The 22,696-nt window shown below is 43.4% G+C and overlaps 1 long non-coding RNA gene across 1 annotated transcript; it reads left to right on the top strand.

Moving 5' to 3' along the window:
• The first annotated feature begins 723 nt into the window (after positions 1 to 723).
• On the top strand, positions 724 to 16,579 carry LOC120587633 (uncharacterized). The gene is made up of 3 exons (XR_005649052.1): positions 724 to 1,829; positions 15,480 to 15,739; positions 16,518 to 16,579. It is a non-coding gene; the product is annotated as an uncharacterized LOC120587633 (long non-coding RNA).
• The last annotated feature ends 6,117 nt before the right edge of the window (positions 16,580 to 22,696 follow it).

Genomic DNA, 22,696 nt, shown 5'->3' on the forward strand with positions numbered 1-22,696 from the left:
GAGAGGATGAGCACAGCGGCTCAGCAAGGATTGCATGGTGGGAGAACCTCGATATCATCTACTTGGGGTGACACCAGAGACTCGTTCTTGTGGTCAGCCAAATTTTGGGAAGCAAGAAATGCTACATGACCCCCAGATCCAGGGAAATCAAAGTTATTTGGGAAAATGTCTCGGGTGCAAAGGTCAGGGCTTCTGGAAGAACTTTGTGGTGATTCCACTCGGCATGCTGAGGCTGGAGACAGTGTATTCTCATGAAAGAAGCAGTGGACACGGAAGCACATGCCAGGTCTTGTTCAAAGAGACACTGGGAGGCAATCGGACTCAGTGAGGGCCGTGGCCTGCATTATGGTTTGGACTGGGTTGTGTGAGGACGGGATGGGTTTGGGACTCTGGCAAGTGCTTTTCTGTTTGAGGAAGCAAACTCTTGCTCTAAGCACAAGGAGTAGGTAGGATGACCAGCTCCCCTCAGTTTGCCTGGGACTCTCCCCAAATAAGCACTGAAAGTTCCACCTCCATGAAATCCTTATTTCTAGGTAAACAGAAACAGCTGGTTCCAGCACCCATTCGAGTATGATGATTGCCTCTAAATGTATTCAGAAGGCAAGGCCACAGCTCTGTCTCCTCAGAGAGGGGACATGGCTCTCTTTGCAAACTGCCCCAAACAGGCAGAGATGCATTTGCTACATATGAGTTTGGCTGCCCCAGAAGAAACTCCGAGTGACAATGGCTTCAACATTATAGTTCTTTTTCTTCCACTTAGCAGCCTGGGCTCACCTAGTTCAGAGCTAGCGTGGCGGCTCCATGAAGCGTTGGGCCCAAGTTCTTTCTCTCCGGCTGCTCCACCATCTCCAGGGTGTCACCCTTGTTCACGTGGGCCACCATGTTCATGTCCCTCACCATGCCCTGTCTGACTTCTCGGCTCTCCCAGTCCCCCATGTACACAATTCCCTATACTAAATTCATTCCCTCTGACTAAGTGTCTAGAGAGGTTTCTGCTCTTTTTATTGGATGCTGACTGATACAGTCTGGGACCTGAAAATGATAAGAACCACTAAGACGAATGGGCAAGAAAGAGCCACAGACACACCTGCTGTGATATAGCTCAAGAAGGGAGACAGGACAGAGGCACATGGGCATTCAGGGGCTATGTCCGAGCTGGGGGAAATGTCTTTCTTGTGTTGTCCATGGATGGGTGCTTTGAACTTGGTGAAGCTGCAGAGTTTCAGCCTGGGCAGAAGCTGCACCAATGGGCTTCCGAGTGGAGGATCCAAGATAGAAGTGGACTCAAAGGAAGCGGGCAGGGCTGAGCTGAGGTGAGGAGGAGGGTGAAGTGGGGTGAGGGGTACTCGGTCAGTTGGCTGGAGGAAACAGGAATTGATGGATCAAGAAGGGGAGGTCAGTGGGGCATTCAGGAAACCTCCCTGATGATACATGGCATTGGTAAGAGGAGGGGAAGGCAGCAGAGTCAGTAAAGGGAGGTGACAGGAAACTCCTGGGCGATGAGATAGGTAAGCAGAGGTCATCAGTTAGACACTTATTATGGGCGGAACTGTGTCCTCCAAATTCATATGTTGAAATCCCAACCCCCAGAATCTCAGAATGTGACAGTATTTGGAGATATTCTTTAAAGAGATAATTAGGGTAAGCCCTAATCCATTCTGCCTGGTGTCATTGATTATAAGAAGAAGAGATTAGGACACAGACATGTGCAGTGGGAAGACCAATAGAAGGCATAGTGAGAAGGCAGCCATCTGCCTGCCACGGAGCGAGGCCTCAGAGGAAACTGGACCTGCCGGCACCTTGATCTTGGACTTCCAGCCTCCGGAACTGTGAGAAAATAATTTTTTGTTCTTGAAGCCACCCAGTGTGTGGTATTTATTATGGCGACCTTAGCAAACTAAAACTAAACGCCTTACTCATTAAAGCATTTTCAATCCTTCCCAACAACCTCATCTAGGAGCATTTTGCCTGATCAAAACTTTTTTCTTCTCTTTCTTTTTCTTTTCTTTTAAATTAACAAAATTAAGAAATACATAAAAGTCTGAAGAATACTAACTACTCATGCTCTTGTTATGCAGAATTAGCAACAGTAAAAATATTTTCCTATTTGTTTGGAGCATTTTTGATAAAATAGTTAAAACATTACAAATATGGGTAAAGTCCCTTTCACCACAAGCTTTTCCTCATCTTTCCCCCTTTAGAGCCAATCGCTATTAAGAAACTGATGCGAATTCTTTCAATGCATGTGTCCATGAAAAACATTTGGAATTGGTTTGCGTGGGTTTTTAATTTTTTGCAGTCACATTACGTGTCTTGTGAACCTTGGCTCTACCACTTCCTAACCCCGTGTTTAGTATTTCCCAAAGTATAACAGGCAAACCAAGATACAAGAATCATGATCACTGAGACAAAGACCAGCAGGCACACAATACCACTGAAGAGAATAGTGACAAATTGATTCTCTGCGGATGAAGTTGAAGACAAGTCTCAGGCGGAGCTAACCTTTAATACTTGCTAACTCTAAGGACTTGTTGGTACCTGGCAGGGTACCCTCCTTAACAAAGAAAATACAGGCTCTTAAGTTTTCAGCAAGAAAGGTATCAGGCTAGATTTTTATACCATTGTCATTTCCATAACTTTATATTTATGATTACCTTCTATTTAAGGTGAGCAATATTGGTCTTTCATTTATGACACTAGAATAAAGTTATCCTATAAAATAAATTTAAGTTATCCTATAAAATAAAAATATTAAGCCAATAATGGTACAGATGGCATGTGAATATAGAGAATTAGTGTTCATGAATAGGATTTTGGGGAAAGCCAGATAAGCCCCTGGTTAAGCTGATATATCCGTTCGGGGAGCACACAGACTGCATCTGGCACTATAGAATGTATTCTGTGCATTGTTTGTTGTAATCTCACTACAACCCTGAAGAAGAGATGATTAGTCTTTTGCAAAGTAGGAAACTGAGGCCCACAGGGGTGAAGTAAGTGTCCTAGACCATATTTGAATGAACTCCAGAACTCATGTGTTTAACCTGTGCCTACTACCTTGGAGTTTTGTCTGCACTCGTAAAACGGAGTTTAAAGACATTTGGTAAATTCAAAGGTCAGAATAAAGGCAAGGATGCAAATGTGCTTTGAAACCTGTGCAACGCTGTTTGGGTTCTTCGTGGGCTTGTGACGGGCACAGGACCGGCACTTGGTTTAATGCTCTGCTGTTGCCATCTTGAGATTCTCACCATTTGCACCCGTGATTGTGTTTGTAAGCGAAGTCCAGTGGGACAGTGGAGCGTGCACAAGAGGTCTGGAGCCTCTGCTCACGTCCTCTGGATCCTGAACCCTGTCTGGCCTCCTCTCCCCTCCCCACCCCACTCCACAGTGGCTGCTGCCCTCTGCCCAGTGTGCTGGTGGGCCACGCTCTGCTGTTAGTCCACTCTGGCCTGGGTGCGGGCACAGAGAGGGTTGAAGTGGGGTCGGGCATGGTGTTTCACATGGGATGGGGTGTGTCTGCCCTCCTGGCTGGCAGTGTTGAGGACTGTTTGCACATACCTGAACATGGGCCTCTCACCCACCCTCAATCCAGGGACCCAGGGTACACTGGCCTCAAGGTTACAATCCCTGAGGCAGCTGGCCCAACAAACAATTACAACAAACAATGCACTTCCCCACCCCCTGCGAGGCCTCATGCATTATAAAGCTAGCCGTAAGTATTGAATAAGTAAGTGTGAGGGCGAACTAAATGTGCGTGCCCATGTGGAAAAGCAAGAACCCAAAGAGAAAATTAAAGGGAGGAATTAAAGTGTAGGGAAGCCTCGGGGCAGGAAAATCCACACAGATCTGGCAGTGTCCCATGAGCCAGTAACTCTCTGTGGGTCTCCATTTCTGCATTCGTGAAATGAGGAGGCTAAACCAGAGGAGGGGCCTGAGCCACCATCCCATCTGGTCTCTGGGAATAGAACCTATGGACTCTCTCCTCAGAAAAGTACGCAGACCGTTGACATTTTGAACGGCACTTCAGAGCATCGCAGCTTCTGCAGAAGCGCAAGGATGCATGGTGAGGAAGTCCTGGACGGGAAGTTCTCTGAAGCTCCTTCCAACGCCCCAACTAGCAGGAAGGACATGCACACCACCTACGAAGGCTGGGGGGTTGGCAGGCTGCCTGAAATTTTAAAGCACCAAATGAGACCAAGAAGGAAAACTTTAAAAATGGGCAAGAGAGATCTATGAGAAGGATAGAACGAAGAAGATGGAGGATGCTTGAGGCTACAGAAGCTTCCTGGGAAATCAGGCAGTCAATTTTAAAAAAGGAAAAGTGGAAATTAAACAGAGTCCATCCTCCTAGAGTAGAAATTGATGACTTAACAGAGAAAGACAAGGACAAGGCTTGAGGAGCCTGCAGGAAATAGACGAATTCCGTGAAGTTGAGCTGACTCATGAAATGTTTGCACTAACGGGCCTCTGGGGGACTTACCTAAATTCCATGGTGGGAGTGACAGCTGCTAGCCTGGTCTCTGATGGGCCACTGATTGATTTCTGGGGCCAGCTGGCCAAAGCTCTGGAAAGAAAGAGTGGATACACACTGTCTCCAAAGAAAGCAGCTCCAGAGCCTTGGGGAAAAGTAAAGAGGGAGGAGAACAGACATTGGAAGTGAGTGAGGCAGCACATGGCATGGCAAAAATGCTCCAGTTCAAAAAGGAAGACCAGTGTCCGGAGACATGAGCAGAGAAATGACGTGTACAGCGGGGCAGAGGGCAACCACGGAAAGGGCAAAAATGAAAATGGGAATTTCTGATGTTCATGAGAGATGGGATCAACGGTTTTGTTGGTGGGGGGAAACATGAATACTTGAGTTACACATTTCACAATTTAATTGCGTCATTTGTAAAAAATTAACAACCCGTACAAAATAAGACCAAATGTTATTCATGGACACCTGGATCACAAAAGAAGACTCTTCGAGGAGTTGACCTGGCCGGACACATGGGCGGAGTTATTTTTCCAGAGCGTAGACCCCCTGGGAATGAGAACTATATAGGTCAGGAAGGGCATTTAAAATCAGATCTGGGTTTAAATCTGTACTCTGCCACTATTAGCTCTGTGATTGTAGTTAAGTTATTTAAATTCCAGTTTCATTATTTGTCAATGGAAAAAGTAATATTTGTCATGCCTGTGCACAGGGTGGTTTATGGGCTCTATGGAAAAAAAAAATGTGTGTGTAATAGCTTCGTAAGCTGTAAATCACTTCCATTGCAGGACTTTATTTCTCTGCTCATTAATTTATTTATTACCCATCCAAGTACACCCATTATCCCAGATAAACAGTACACTCATTATCCCAGATAAGCAAAAAGTTTTTGCGCAAAGTTAATAACAGTCAAAATACTGTAATAATTCAGGCCACTTTGTCCTTCACTTTATTACTGTTATCAGTGAAACGTGGGCCGGAATGGGAGGCTAAGCCATCATTCTTTCACTTCTTTATTCTTGTATTGGATCCCTTGTTCATTCTACACATGATGGTGAGACCCTGCTGAGGGCCAGACGTCTTACAGGTCACCAGGGGATCAAATGTGACATTTTCTGCCTCTGGGAAGCTCATTGACTAGTAGGGGTTTTAGGTCACGTTGGCGCTCATCTCTGTTTTACTTTTGACAAGCTAGAGATTAATTTGACTTCTGCTGGGCCACAGCTGGCTTTTCTCATTTTCGTTTTCCTGAGCCCCTTCTCAGTTTTCTGCTTAAGGTGTCAATTAACCTCATCCTTGGAAAGTCCACTCTTTTTTTTTTTTTTCTAATTTGTCACAGCTATAGAATATGACACTCTCTCCTTAAGCTGCACATTCCTTAAGGACAAAAGGTTTTTTCTGCCATGGCTCAAAATCTGTTGACGCTCTGGCCACAGGGGGCTCCCATTGCTCTGGGGAGCACAATACACAGGAAGGCGCACTGAGATTTCTCCTGATCCTGCTCCTTCCTCTGGGTGACTTCCAGAGCCGGGGCTGGGAACGTGAAAAGCTGAGTTAGGACCAAGTTTGTGCCTTTTGGAGGTCGATCACAGCTGGATGGGAGTGATCACCAGGGCTGTGAGAGAGTCTGTCCCTGTGAGACGTGGGTTCTGTCCCGTGGGAGGAAATGCCCCACACTGTAGAGATAACACTGAATTGTCAAGTCTTAATGTCCCCTCCAAATCTGGGAACTATAAATGAGAATCAGTTGGTAACACGCCCCTCCACCAATAACCAGCTCAACCCCAGTGTGTTTCTCATCCAACGGCTCTGCACACACACACACACACACACATACACAATAATAATAATATCACACGTCATCATCACACACACACCCGTTCACTGTTCCCTCGTGTGATTCTTCCTCTTCTCTAATCCTTCCATTACACCACGCTGAGGTTTTGATTTTTCTTTTTTTTAAAGCAAAAACTCTCTGCATCTGGTACTTTTTCCAGGCATGCTCAGGCCCATCTACACCTCAGCCTAACCCAAACGAATTTGTCTCAGATGCTCTTTTTCCCCTGAAGATAACACCCTTCCTCTCTCCTGAGGAAGGAGGACAGCTGATATCTGTCTGGCTCCTCTGTGCTCTCAATCTTGTATTATTATTCCGCTGCCATGAACTAAATGTCTTTCCTTTGTTCTTGTTGTTTATTGTGGTAAAATACATATAATATAAAAATTTACAATTTTGTCTATTTTTTTCCTTTATTTATGGGGATGTAATTGCCACATAACATTATATTAGTTTCAGGTGTGCAACAAGGATTTGATATTTGTATATATTGAGACACAATCACCACAATAAGTCTAGTTAATACCCGTTACCATATATGGTTACAAAGATATGTTTTTCTTGTGATGAGAGCTTTTAAGATCCCTGCCCATTTTAATTGAGTTGTTTATTTGTTTTTGTTGAGTTGTAGGAGTTTTTTTTACATAAACTGGATATTAATTTCTTACTAGATATATGCCTTGCAAATATATCCTCCCATTCTGTGGGTTTCCTTTTCACTCTCTTAATAGTGTCTTATGATGCACAAAAGTTTTTAATTTTGATGAAGTAGAATTTATCTAGTTTTTCTTTTGTTTCCTGTGCTCTTAGTGCCATATTCAAGAAATCATCGCCAAATCCAATGTTAGGTAGATCTCCCTCCATATTTTCTTCTCAGAGTTTTATAGATTTTGCTTACTTTTAGTTCTTTGATTCATTTTGAGTTAATTTTTTTAAGTTAATTAATTTTTTATGGTGACATTGGTTAACGAAATCTAGTACGTTTCAGCTGTATATTTGAGTTAATTCTTTATTATGGCGAAAAGTCAGGGTCCAGCTTCACTCTTTTACATGTGACTGCCCAGTTCTCCCAACGCCATTTGTAGAAAAGAGGTCCCTCTCCCGTTGAATGGTCTTAGAACCTTCGTTAGAACAGCCCATATTAAATACCTCTTCTCCTGAAGTCTTGTTTCACCCACTTTCCAACCTTGGCACCTCATCACATCACTAGCATCACCCCAAGGCAGCACCTCAGGGTCCCACTTTGGTCAGAGACTTTTCCTGTTTTGGTGCTGTCCACTTCAGATGCCATTGCTGATGTAGGTGACCCCAATCAACTCAGACAATGCCTTCCAATACCACTGACATGGGGCCTCTGGAAATCCCAGACAATAAGTTACAATAGCCTTTAAAACTGGGTTAGCAAATGTCGCAGAGGCCACAAGCAGGACGCCAACAGTGTGCGACCAGGACTGAGGTTCTCTACCCGCAGTGTATAGACCAAGTTGATGCATCATTTCTAAGCGTGACTGTCATGCGATCTCTCATGTGTAATTAAGTCCCCATGCCTAAATACTCCCCCAACCCCAAGCAAGGCACGAACCTATTAGAGAGTCAGACTTGCATCTTCTTGTCATGTCTTAACAGTGCAGGAAGTTGTAGAAAAGTCATGTGGGCTTCTGGGGTCCTATGAAACTGAGCAGGTCAGTTTTTAAGACTCATGGGCTTTAGATTTATTCCCAAAAGTATGACTTGCATCTTCACTGTGTCTAACCAAATTCCTTATTCCTTAGTGTTAAATGATCAAAAGCAAACATTTCTTCCACACACCATCTCTGCGACGTTCATCTTGACGATCCATCTATTGTTTTGATCTACGACAGCACTAAGGAGTCGTTTGCTGAAGGCGGAGTGTGGCCTTTAACTCATTCTCTGCAGTCTTCATCAATACCTCCCCCAGATCTAAGGGGGAAAAAATATTGTTTTCTTTGCAAACACAGCTGCAAGATACATGACAAGATCCCCTTCCTAGCCTCTACGCTCCCCTATGAGAGTGCTGGAGCCACTGCTATCCTGATGGCAAAGCCACACCGTCTCCTTCTACTTAAGGCCATGACTTGGCTCCACTGTCACCCACCAGGCAGCTGCTCCAGCTTCAATCATGTTCTGATTACACTCCCTTTACCCTCTCGCTTCTCTCCATCTGCTGTTTCGACCTTTCATAACTGCTGGGATTTGTCCCAAGGGAAAGCAGCCGAAGGCAATGGTGGGGCATGTGGGTTGTAATTCTGGCACTGAAATCCACTAGCCATGCCACGTTGTCCAAGTCACTTCCCTTCTCTGTTCCTCTCAGCTCCTTCGTCAGTTGAATGAGGGCAGTAGAACCAATAATCTTCCATTGCCAGCTTTTGAGGTTCGTGGTGCCATTAACATTTGTATCCCCATATCATGTCTAGATGCTGCGACAGCCAGCCTATTGCTGGGTCTCCAGCACTCCGAATGTTTTCATCCCCTGACTTTCTGATGACTTCCCCCCTTTTTTGCCTATGCCTGGCCAGAGCTGATTCTGACCATCTGCATTCCCTGGTCTCATCTCTCAGATGGTGAAATGTTTCTGGAATCTGATCAGGCCCCAATTTTGCTTGGTTAGATCATTATAGATTCATACTCTTTAATCTGGGCTGACTTTCACTGTTGGTAAGGACTACCTTTACGTATCCCTGAAGAACCATTATTATGCACTTCACCTTGTCTACTTCACACATTTTTTTCTCAGCCCAAGTTCTTGTCTCTAGCAGATGTTCTTGGCGCTGGAACCATATCTTCTCAGCTGGTATCCTTTCCACGCACGCTTCCGGATGCCCCGCACCCGGCTTCCGCAGCCTGCTATGCCCTCTCTGCCAGTGTGCATGGCACTGTTCACTAATGTGTCCGCAGGATGTGTCCCTTGGAAGCATCCCTAAACCAATGACCGAAAGGAGCTGGTAGGTAAATTCCTTAGCTCTCTCACTTTTCTTGTAGGATAATTCTGAGAAGTGTATTCTGTGCTGGTTCCCAGAGCTCTCCACTGTTTGAGGCTCCCACAGCGATCACTGGGCTGAGAGTGCATCCATTACTGGCTACCTTCCCTCCCTGTCTCGCTTACCTGCTCCTTTACTGCTGCTTTCTGGAATCAGCTCCCAAATAAGCTGCTTGTCTCAAATCCTTGTCTCTGAGTCTGCTTCTAGGGACACTCAAACCAAAACACAAAAAAATCTCTCCTTCTATCTCCCTTGTAGCCGATAATCTCAAATCCTCTTTTGTGGAGGACATTGAAGCCAGCTGAGTTTATACTGAGAGCTGTATAACTTCACCCACTTGTCTTTATAGCCAAACCTTAAAACTTCCAAATATATCCATATGTCTTAGTTTTGGAAGAGAAGGGTGAGGGAAAGGGCAGGCAAACCCTGTCTGCCTTTCCTTAGGAGTCCTTTCTACCACTGTTCTTCTAGCACCTTCTCTCTCCTGACTTTTTTCTGTCTTTAACCTATTGGGAAAAATAATACAACTTTCCTTGAACCTGTCTGACAACCTATTGACCTTTTCTTCACTCTGAAGCTTCTCGCTAGAATTGTAATACTCTTCCTTCTCATTTCAACACTGCCTACCTTTTTCTCCCTCCTTTGTGACTCGGTTTCCACCTAGGTCACTCTGGAACTGCCATTGCAAGGTCATCAATGGTGCTTTATTTTCCAAATCGATTGATCTTTGCTTGTCCTTGTTATATTTTTTCTTCTCGACTCTAACCTGTTCGTCATTCTTGGCTCCAGGTAATGTTGTAAAGCCCTGTTGTGATCCCATTACTCTTCTCAAAATTCTTTGAGGATAAAAAAACAAAACAAAGCATTTTTCTAATTCTTGTACTTCAAGTCTTCCACAATTGGCCTCTAATTTTTCAAATTATCTTCCAAAGCCTCCACTACAGGCAACTGGTCTAAATAGTTTCAAAATATGTCCATTCATGCCTATTATTGCCTTCTAGAACTCTCTCAGTCCAGGATGCCTTTATTTCCTCTTCTTTCCTGTTTGAGACATTTCTTTGAGTTCCCATACAGGGCCATTCAATCTTAATTTATAGTCTTTCCCATTTTTCTCCCAGCCCTGCTTCCTTATCTAAGAGCCCCATGGGCATTGGTCTATGCGTCTTTTTTTGGCTCTTTCTTTCATGTGCATGCCCTGTCTCCCCAATGAGACAGGGACTGTGGGTAACTCCAGAGCCAGATAAGTGGCATTCCACAAATGTTTGCTGATGTTGACAAAGATGAAATAGGATATCTGAGTCAGTCCTGAGGAAGTCATACACTTGCCATCCTGCACCTCCTTCTCTGGCAGATGAAAGGATTGGAGACCCCTTTCCCATAGAGAGGGCTGGCACACAGTTGTGGGACCTCTTCCTTCTTCACTTCTTGGGCACCACTCTAGGCTGCCACCCTAGCTTTATTCCAGCAGAATCTGATTTCAGCCTATTTTCTATGACATTCCTCTGGGGACTCCTGGGAATTTTGAGCCCTACATTATCTCTTGATGGGTAAGAGCAGGAAGGCCTCAAGAGGAAAAATAATTTGTCCAAAGCCGCCATGCTTGTAAATGACAGAGTCAGGATGAGAATTCATGTCTCCCACATCCCTATTCAGGATGTTCTCTTGCAGGCCCAGGTGAAAGTTCAAAGCGTAACCCACACAAGAGGAAACGGGAGACCCCGTGGTATCTAGGAAAAGACCACGGCTTTGGAGGCATCTGGGTCTGTTGCTACTAACTCTTTGACCTTGGATAAATCATTTAATTTTTTGAACATCAGTTTCCTTATGTATAAAAATGGGCATAATAGCATCTCCCTCGAAGAGTTACCATGAGAATTAAATTAAATGACATATAGAACATTACACTGGGAAGAGTGTTGAGAGCACAAGCTTGATTTTTGAATCCTGACTATAATTTCTTGCTGGTATAGCTGAAGGGGAGTTACTTGACCTCTGAGCTAAGAACCTAGATTTCCCTACTTGTAAAATGAGGATAATAACTGTCCTTGCTTCACAGAATTAAAGGAGCATATGCAGATATGGCACTCAGCATGGAGCCTTCTGCTATTATAGACAATCATCCCCGTGTCTGGCGCACACCAAATATCCAAGGAACGTTAGTTTCCTTCTTTCTTTCACAGGCAAATACTGTAAACATGATAATGGGAACCACATTTTAACTATTAGAGAGAGAAAGAGAGAGAAAAGCATTTTCTGGGACTTTAGAACATTTTAGGCAACCACTGTTACTAATTACCAGCCTTGCTTCGTTTCTGGTGTCTGTGCCTCTCTCCGGCACTAACCTGTGAGCGGGTCCAGGGTGGGGTCATGTGTCTGCCTCTTTGCTTTCCCAAAACAGAGGACAGTATTGGACACCCGGTAGGTGATCAAAAACATTTGCTCACTCGCTGTCATAAATTGGCTCATTAAGAAGAAAAAAAATGGTGGGGTAGAAATATAAAATAATAAAATTCTAGAGTACCTTCTGTATCAGGTAGTTCTGAGTATGTGGTGATGTGTTTAGTGCTTGCCACAAACCTTATGAGGTGTGTACTGTTCTTATGTCCATTTTATGGAGGAAGAAACCAAGGCACAGAGAGGCTAAGAAACTTGCTGGAGGTTATGTAACCATCAGTAGTAGAACTGGGATTAGAATCCAGGCAGCTTGGCTATAGAGTTTAGTCTTCTATCAACTACCGCCCCTCACAATATGCCTCGAGCAGCGGTGAGGATTAAATGACTATAAAGTACACACAGCAGATGCCCACTATTAGATCTTTGCAAGTCCCACCTACTCATATAACTCAGGCCATCACAGATGTGTACTTGGCAATCTAGTAAAACCAGAGAGATTGCTTTTGTCAGATGTGTTTGCACTATAATAATAGAATTTCCTTTTTGAAAAAGCATCTTTGCTGACTAGTTGACTGAACTCCCCTTGTACCTTCTATGTGCATCTCCGCACCCGTGACCCGCAAGGTGCGGCTTCTTTCTTTGCATCCACATCTGAGTCCCTGGCTGGTGGGACGAGCTACTTGAGAAAAGAGACCTGATCTGCCTCACTGACGCCTCCATTTCCTGTCGTGCCTAGGACAGTGCCTGGCACAGAACAAGCGTTCCATAAATAGTTGTGGAATCTTCGAACTAAATTAAGTCTTCACGGTGGAGAAACAAAAATGAAATAGTCCACGAAAAAGCAGAAAGTAATCTGTAACATCACAGTACCGATGGTTTATAAGATTTTATGCCTCTTTTTCATTAATAATAATACGTGTTCATGGTAGAAAAGTGAGAAAATATATATAAGCAGAGAAAAATGTTGAAATCGTCTGTTTCCATGATTTACATTGTAATTTATTCCATTTCTCCTGTTTGCTTTGTCTCTTCCCAAGCCTAATCTTACATACAATTTGCACAGCAATGACCTATTTTCTGGCCATTTTTTCCCTTAACTAAATTTTATACAAGTTTTACTTTGTACCCACTTGTTTAATGGGGCATCTTTACTATTAACATTTATCACGAAAATTTGGGAAATCAAAAAGCTGGGAATAAAAAAACAGAAATAAAACTGAATCTCAACACTCAGAATTAATGTCTGGGTCTCTCTCTCTCTCTCTCTCTCTCTCTCTCTCTCTCTCTCTCCCTCCCTTCCCCTCTTATATACACACATACACAGTACATAACAAAATTGAAATTATATACATGGTTTTATATCTCATTTGTTTTTGAAACAGAACTCTTACATTTGTTTAGTGAATATTTTCCTATGGTTTCCAGTGTTATTCCATTAGTTGGATGTTACCTTATATATTTTTAAAGTGCTGTAGGCTATATAGTGACAAGCAAACTCTTAAAAACTTTCAGTTCAAAGGATGATTCCTTTATGGGCAAATATTTTTTCTTTTCTAACAACTTTATTGAAATAAGATTTACATACCATTATGTTCACCCCTTAGTAAATTTGATGACTTTTAGTAAATTTATTCTATATAGTGATAGGCAAACTCTTAAAAACTTAAGTTTAAAAGATGATTCCTTTGTGGGCAAATATATTTTCTTTTCTAACAACTTTATTGAAATAAGATTTGCATACCATTATGTTCACCCCTTAGTAAATTCCATGACTTTTAGTAAATTTATGAAGTTGTGTAACCATTACCACAATTCAATTTTCAAATATTTCCATCTCCCTTAATGGGAAATTTTAAGCACTTTACATAGGCTTAATAGGAGAGAGATCTGCAGACTGGGACCAACTTTCTGCTGATCCAAACCCCACACGGGTAGTCATCTCTTCTCCCCAGCAAAGTAGGGCACCGTGTGCCGAGACTGGGAGTCAGGATGGCTGTCTCCTCTCTTCCTACATCATCCTGGGTTCCCATCAAGGAGACAGAACTTCCCATGCCCTGACTTGTCAGATAGTTTTAATTTTTGCATGCGGCATGCGTTTCTTTTCCCTCTCCTCTTTCTTATCCCTCACCAGTTCCCTCCCCCATCCACCGAGGCTGAGACAGTTTGCAGCAGCTCATCTATCAGGCATCTCTGAGCATCCTATCATTTAGATACCAACTCCATTTTTTCCACTCTTGCCTCCTTGCAGTCGGTCTTCGCCCTGCGACCAGAGGGATCCTGGTGCAAACCTAATCAGAGCAGATCACTTCCCTGCTCAAAGTCCTCCCATGGCTCCCTATTCTTCCTAGCACACTGGTCTCGCTGGTCCTAGAATATGCCACACTTGTTTCCACCCCAGGGCCTTTGCACTTGCTGCCCCCCCTTTCTCATTTCCTTACTTCCTCATTTCATATGGTCTCTGTTCAAATGTCACCTCCTTGCAGAGGCCTTTCCTGATTGCTTTATTTTAAAACACCCCTGCTCCCCTCCCCGCATCATTCCCTATCCCTTTCTTTACCTTGCTTGCTGTATTCCTCATTTTAGCATGACTTGCAGTTACATTTTAAGCTCAAACATTCATCGAATGAATTAATGGTTAACTAACCCACAATTTATTTTGACATCCCCATAAAAAGTATGATCTAGAGGACCTGAATATGTGATGAAGTGTGTAAGAAGAAAGCCGGGAACCTTTGTTGAAGGGAGGTAGTCTCTAGTGTCTCACTGTCTGGCTTCAAATTCACCACCTATTAGCTATTTTCATCTGTAATGAGGGGCTATTTATAATGCTTACTTCTGGGGCAATTGTGAAGACTAAAGACCTTAAGGCATGTAAAGAACCGCATGTAAAACTTGTTTTAAGCTGGCTGTTATTTTCTTCACTGGCATCATCATATCATCATCATCATCATCACCATCGCTACCATCATCACCACTACCATCATCATCATCATCATCACTCTACTTGTTTAATTAGGGACCTGGAATGTTGACAATACCTCATGAGAAGCTGCTGCAGCATTGTCCAGGAGATTGTTAGAAATGCAGTTCCTCAGAACCTGGGCAGGACTTCTGGAATAAGAAACTCTGGGATGGGGCCTGGCAAGCTGTGTTTCATCAAGCAAGCATGATGCGTGCTTAAGTTTGAGAACCATTGAATGACGTGGAAAACTGGTACCCACAGGCTGGAGTCAGGCTTGCAGATGTTCTTGCTTGGCCTGTATGTGGGTAAAAAATTTTGAAATTAGGTGTCAGCATTTAAAATTTTGGAGATTTTACATAAAATTTCAGGTTTCTTCCACTGGCAGGAGTGGAGTAGAAGCTGCCCCTTGAGGCCGAGTGAATGTTTTCCCATTTGCTCCATCCCATTCCATCCCGCCCCACTCTCTGTTGTATTATTCCTGGCAGTCTTTGCTCATTCCCTTTACCTGTCTTAACCCTGTGTAACACCTGTAACAGAATAGTTTATCAATGAAGGGTATTAGATGTCATTCGATAGAAGCCCCACCTTGTACAAATGAGAGACCAAACCCAAACAGAGTGCAAGGTGATAGGACTCTCAGACCTGCTTTCTTGAGGGTACTGAGGAAAAGGGATGAGGCAAAGGGATTGGCTGATAGAATTAGTGTCTCCCAGATCCCTTTGTCCTGCCAGCCCAGTCTAGGACTCTAATGTTAAGCTACTAAGATACTTTCAAGGATGAGACTCTGGATGATACAGACTATTTCCCTTCTCCTAGGGGTTTGGGTGTGAGAAAAGATCTGGCGAGCTGCTGGAGAGGGTCTGTTAATTTCCTCTGCTCTCAACCTGATGAAAACACTGGATGAGAGAAGACGGATGGGGAGGGGGCTGTGCCAGAGAGAGCCCTGGACTTGTACAGGGGCCCGGTCTGGACATCAGGCTTTGTTGTGCCAAGTGGGCATCCCTTAGCACCATCAGAGAGAAAACTGGAATGAACAAAGCCACAGGGGCCAGAGGCTAAAGTCATCACTGCCTCAGGTAAGTTGGATTAACCCAGAGCAACTAGAGGTTATTTACTTCTCCTAGCAGAGGAGGGGGAGGCGATGTGGGGGGCAGGGTGGGGAGCCATGCAAAGTCAGAAGTGATTTTCAGGCCTCCGGGGGAACCCCTTTCTGCAGAGTCAGGACGGCCTTGCGGGCTGAGCCCTACCTGCACAGGGACACGGTTTTGAGCCTTCTCCAGTGTTCCCTTTGCCTGCCCCACATGTCAACTCTCTTCTCAAGCTGGCCTTTTTAGAGCACGCTGACTCCTGACTGTTTTAGAGATTCCCCTTCCAGGCATTCCTTTACTTTTTATCTTGTAGATCAACCCCACTCCCGCAGGAATGTTCTTTTTCCCTCAGAAGTGACCCCAAACCCTACCTTTACTCCCCTCGTCATTTAACCCAAAGCCGGCTTCCTTCAGTTTCTTCTGCATTCCCTAACTGGAAAATGTCAGACTTGCTCCCTCTCTGCTCCCTGTCTCGTCCCAGCCCCAGGGGCTGCCCTTATGTAGACCATTCCACTGTCTTCCACTTGTCCGCACCCATGAGGGGCAAGGATCCTACAGTGGAAGGGACCCCCAATTTAGGCATCAGAGAGGGAGAGAAAGGGCAGGTCTCTGGGGTTCCAAGGGAAAGGAAGGGAAAGGAAGGGGTGAATGTGTGTCAGAGGAAGAGAGGAAGTGTTTGTTTGGGGGTCAAAAGCGTTAAGGGTGGAATTTATGAGGAATGGTGATTTAACCTAAAATAGTGATTTCAAACTTTTTTGACCCACAGTAAGAAACACATTTTACTGATACTGGGAAAACTGGAAAGCCACCTGTAAAAGAATGAAACTAGACTGTTGTCCATCACCACACACCAAAAGTAACTCAAAATGGATTAAGAACCTGAATATAAGACCTGAAACAATAAAACGCATAGAAGAAAACATAGGAACTAAACTCAAGAACCTTGGACTTAAAGAGGATTTTACTAATTTGACTTCAAAGGCAAGGAAAGTAAAAGCAGAAATAAATGAATGGGACTACATCAAACTAAAAAGCTTCTGCTCAGCAAAAGAAACCGTCAACAAGCTAAAGAGACAACCATCTGAATGGGAGAAGATATTTGCAAGCAATGCTTCCGAAAAGGGACTAATATCCAAAACATACAAAGAACTCATATGACTCAATAACAACAAAAAAACAAACGATCCAATCAAAAAATGGGCAGAGGACCTGAACAGACACTTCTCCCTCGAGGCCAACAAATATATGAAAAGATGCTCAATATCACTAGCTATTAGGGAAATATGAATCAAAACCACAATGAGATACCATTTAACACCTGTTAGCATGGCTATAATCAACAGGACAAGTAATAACAAATGTTGGAGAGGATGTGGAGAAATAGGAATCCTTATACACTGCTGGTGGGACTGCAAATTGGTACAGCCACGATGGAAAACAGTATGGAGGTTCCTCAAAAAACTATGAATTGATCTACCATATGATGCAGCAATCCCTCTACCGGGCATTTACCCCAAAGACTTGAGAACTCATATCTGAAAAGATATTTGCACATCGATGTTCATAGCAGTATTCTTCACAGTGGCCAGGACATTGAAGCAACCGGAGTGTTCTACGATAGATGAATGGCTAAAGAAGCTGTGGTACATATATACAATAGAATATTACTTAGCCATAAGAAGAGATGAAATACTGCCATTTGCAAAAACATGGATGGACCTTGAAATAATCATACTAAGTGAAATAAGCCAGACAGAAAAGGTTGAAAATCACATGATATCACTTATAAGTAGGATATAAACCCAAAAGCAACAAATGAGCAAGACAAACCAATAGAGACTCATGGACGTGGACAATGGACTAGTGGTTACCAGAGGGGAGACGGGAGGGGGAAAAAATTTAAAAAAAAAGAAATAAATAAAATGTTAAAAAAAAAAGAAATACATTTTACATCCCAACATTGTATACACACACATACTCCACATACTCCCATTCACCCCCTCACACACAACTGAATTCTAGTTTCATGGAGCAATACTTACTCTTTCTACATGTGATACACTAATATTTTTTATTATTTTCCTCTTTTTTCCTACATACTTGTCTTTTGTTCAATTATAATAAATATTTAAAGTTCTGTAATATTGTGATTTATAAAAATATATATATTTGGTTTTTATTTCTCATATATATTTAGTCTTTTTTTTTTATAATTTTCTCTTTCTTTTTTTCTTTTTCTTTTTTTTTAAGTGAGGCAACCCTTGGTTGATCTCACAGATTTCAAGGACCTTGTCAGCTTACAATCCCTTATTTTTTTTTTAATTTTAAAAAATTTTTTAATTTAAATTTTTTATTTATTTTATTTTTTAAAGCTTCACATATTTATTACTGAACCAACCTACTCGTGCAGAAGCATATTACACAAAGAAGAAAATCATTTTTCCAATAATTTCTCAATAAAACATGCCCAACTCTCCAGATAGTAGTGATCTTCTCAGTACCTTAGTAACATCCAAGCATCCTGGATACAGCAGAAATATGTGTGCCATCTCATGTGTGATTTCTTACAGGCCCAGCTTGGTTCTTCTCCAGTGTCTCCTCTTGGAGTTGTACCTGATTTTATTACCAGTTTTCATCTGAATCCATTGGGGAATGGGCCGATTCTGCTTTTGTTTCTTGGCCAGGAACCACTTGATCCTGAAAGTCTTGTGAGAAACATGGCGAGTAACACTCAGCGGTAACACTAGCTGCATGCACCACGATAGGTGGAGAAAAGTAACTTTTTTTTTTAATGCCTACAGCACCTGGTCTTCCTAGATGGTCTCCCATCCAAGTTAGCTTCCAAGATCAGACGGGATCGGGCTTGTTCAGGGTGGCATGGCCGTAGATTGTATTTAGTCTTTTTGTCTGTAGTTTCTGGCTCATAGTTCCGGAAACCCTAGGAATTTTGTAAGTGTTGAGAGTGATACAGTGTCTCTTGTTATGCAAATGAGATGACTTTGGTAGCACCCCAGGGTGGGGGCTGGTTGCCAGGAGAACCAACCTAGTGATTTGAGGGTTGAAACTTTTAGTGTTCCCCACACACAGACACACACCTCCAAAGAGGGGAGAAAGGATGGAGATTGAATCAACTGGCAACGGCCGGTGATTGAATCAATCATGTCTATGTAATTGTAGCCTCCATAAAACCCCAAGAGGACGGGTTTTAGAGAACCTCTGGGTTGGTGAACAGGTGAAGATGCAGGAAGAGTGGCGAGCTGGGAGAGGGCGTGGAAGCCCCACAATCGTTTGGCACAGGTTGTCCTATGCCTGTCTTCTATCAGGCTGTTCCTAAGTTACATCTTTTTACAATAATAGTGATCTTGTAGGTAACATGATTCTCTGAGTTCTGTGAGCCAGGACCATTGTAATAAATTAATCAAACCCAAGAAGGGGATTGTGGGAACCTCTGATTTATTACCAGTTGGTCAGAAGTATAGGTAACAACCTGGACTTGTGATAGGCATTCTGAGTTGGAAGGGGTCATCAGAACCTCTAATCTATAGCCGATTGGTCAGAAGCAGAAGCACAGGTAAGAGGTGGCTGAAGTGTGTGTGTGTGTGTGTGTGTGTGTGTGCATAGTGGCAATCTTGTAGGACTTAACCCTTAGCTTGTAGAGTCTATTGCTGGCTCTGGGTAGAGTGTCAGAATTCAGTTGAATTCTTGGACACCTGGCTGATGTTCAAGAATTGTTTGTTAGTACAGGAGGCCCACACGTTGGAATTGGGTAGGTCTATGGAAACCTTTCTAAATGTATTATGCCTATTAAAGTGATTTCATAACACACTAGATGTTCATAACCCAAAGACTGAAAAACAATGACCTGAAGATAGGCAGTTGAGAGCAAATTTATTATTGGTTTCTAAATCTATGAATGGGATTAATAAATAATGACAGCTAACAGGCACAGGTCTAAGCACTTTTACAGGCACTATCCTATTCAGCCTAACAAATCCATGAGGTATTATTACTTCCATTTTACAAATGAAGAAATACTCTAAGAGTTTATATAACTTTATTCGAGTTGGGCATTGGCAGAGCCAGGATTCAACCTCAGCAGCCTGACACCAGAGCCAGTTCCAATTTTCTGCTCCTCCTACACAGGGTGCTGGGTAAACATGCAAGACATTCGTTCATGGCTTTGAGCTTGGTGCTCCAGGGTTATACATGACTAGATGCAGTTCCTACCACTGCTTGGGGGCTGTCAGAAGTAAGCAGACATGGAACCAAGAAGTACCAACACAATGGGACAAAAGAAATCACAGAGCACTGGCAGAGAACACTGAGGCCTCAAGACCTGCAGAGCTGGAGGCAGAGCTTGTCGGGAGCCCAAGAACTGTGGGCAACTAAATCTGCTCTCTTCCTCCAATGTCCTCCCTCTAGAGTTATGAGAAGCCAAGATGAGTGAGCAAATATTTGTGGTTGTCTCTGGGGATTCTTAGAAGCAACTTTCTGAGCTCCTGGAGAAAGGAGCATGTGTCCAATTCTATTCTGCTGTCCCCAGCACCTAGTACCAGGCTGGGTACAGTACATACCTACTGTAGGTATCCCCTGGACCATCTATTTCCTATTTATCGTGAGTGAGCTTCCTTGCCATTTCTCTACTAGTCTCACATTTGTCATTTATGTCTTGTGTTTTGGTTAATTCCCATTGCATTTCATATCCCCCAAATGACTAGAACCTTAAGTACCCCGAGTATGTGGAATGTGTCTAACTTACTACCATACACTCCATTGCTGTGGGTAGTGCCTATCTCATAAGTAGATGTTGGATAAAGGGATGACTAGATCAGGGGCCCAGCTACAAGGTGGGAACCATATCCTTCATGTCCCAACTACAACCCTCCTAGATTCCTAGCTTGAAGCTGCACGCAAATGTGCTCTTGTCTGCTGCCTTAGCAGCAAGCAGTAACTCCTCACCTAGAGATGGCTCACGGATCGAGAGAGTTGAAACCGAGGGTCCCTATGAGTTTGATTAAAATTAGCCTTAACTCCCAGCTCTAGAAATCAGCTCCCCTCCCCCCCCACCACAGACCTAGCCTTTCTCCTGGATAATCAGCAACCCCCCGAGGCAGCAAAAGACGGTAGTCTGGACATGACTAATGGTCACAGGGTCCCGACCTCAGCAGGCTAAAGATAACATCTTGACCTAAGTTATGTTTCAGCTCCTGAGCCCTAAGGTAGAATGACTCCTGGGCTACTTTCCCATGAAACCAGACAGAGGGACGTCAAAGAAGACCTTAGAGCTGTCCTCAATACCTAAAGAAGTGATTTATTACCCCGCCTGCGACCAATCAGCTCCCCAGCTCCCAGCATGACCCCAAACCCCCTAACCCAAGTGTCTTCTGATTTTGTGCTATATAATCTGTAACCTAACACCATTGTGTAGAGTCTGGGCTTTTGAGCATTAATGGATGGTGCCATTCATCAATGAAATAGCCAATCTTTCTCAGTGTTAGTGTTTGGCTAGCACCAGGTAGATGAACACTTTCTGTTGGAGAGCAGAGTGAGAGTGAAGGGTTCAGAACAGACCTCCCTAACATGTGCCACTCTGGATTATTTTGAGCTAAAGGCAATGAAGACCCTTTGGGCTCAAGAGACTTTTACCTCTCCCTTAAAAAATTCAAATTGAGGGCTTTGCCCATAAGAGTTACTACCCAAAATAACTTTTTATGACCTATGTCTGCAAGGCAAGCATCTAATTACTGAACATCTGCTCTTATTATCCTCCTACAAATGACCCCCCTCCCTTCTGAAGTCTCAGGTGTCTTACCTCATCCTTAGCTCAGCCTGCCATATATACCTCATTTTACCTTTCTGTCTCCGAACCTCTCGTGTGTGTGGTTCCTGTACATATATATGTAATTAAATTAGGTTATTTTCTCTTGTCAACCTGTCTCATGTCGATTTAATTAATAGACTAGCTCAAAGAACCTATAAGGGTAGAGGGAAATTCCTCCCCTGAAGGAGCAAAGACCTGGATGACCTGACTGAAGCATGGGGCTTCATTTCAGCCCGTGGGTAAGACAAAATTGTGGTCAGTGGGCCTGGCAAGTCTGACCTCCTGGGTCATTTAAAATAACTTCATGTCTGCTCTTCGATCCTTTGCTTACCCCTGCGTTTCTGAGGCTCCTTTGCCCTCTGGCTTCCCAGGAGCTCTGGCTGCTGGGAGGAGCTGGAGGGTCTTTGGAGGGTGGGGAGGAGGGGCGGAGCCAGACGTTTCTCCTGCCTTCTCTGCACTTCCCGCTATGTCTCCAGCGGCACCAGCAGGAGCAGGAGCAGCTGGCTCCTCTGCGGCCCCAAGTCCTCCTAGGGAGCCACCCTCTCCTCCCCCCCAGCTCCCGCTGAGTGTAGGGTGGCCAGATGCAATAAATAAAATACAGGGCACTGGTTAAATGTAAATTTCAGATAAACAGAATATAATTTTATAATTTAATCTTTTTATTATCGTAAAATACATGTAACAGAACCTGCCGCTTAAATCATTTTAAAATGTACAATTCTGTGGCACGTACTACATTATACACAAAATATTTTATACCAGAAATTATTTATGAATCTGAAATTCAAATTTAACCAGTGTCTTGTATTTAATATGGCAACACTCACTGAAGAATCTTTGCTCCTCAGAACTTCATGCTCCCTCTAACCCAAAGAAGTTTTCTGTCACCTCTGTAACCAATTTCCCTCTTTCAAGTCTCTGGAAAAAAAACTAGAGGCATTCCACTACCTGGAGCTTGATGAGCTGTGATAAAATATCCACCTCCCAGTCATCAGAGGATCAAAGAGTCCCACAAGCAAGTTCCTGGGCAGTTCCTGAGTCCCACACCATCTCATATATTTATATCTATCACAGCCAGCCCCATTTTCCAACAGCTCTGTCCTCCTCTATATCCAGAAATTCTC

The sequence above is a fragment of the Pteropus medius genome, unplaced genomic scaffold (assembly GCF_902729225.1).
Source record: "Pteropus medius unplaced genomic scaffold, Ma_sr-lr_union100, whole genome shotgun sequence".
Classification (NCBI taxonomy): Eukaryota; Metazoa; Chordata; class Mammalia; order Chiroptera; family Pteropodidae; genus Pteropus; species Pteropus medius.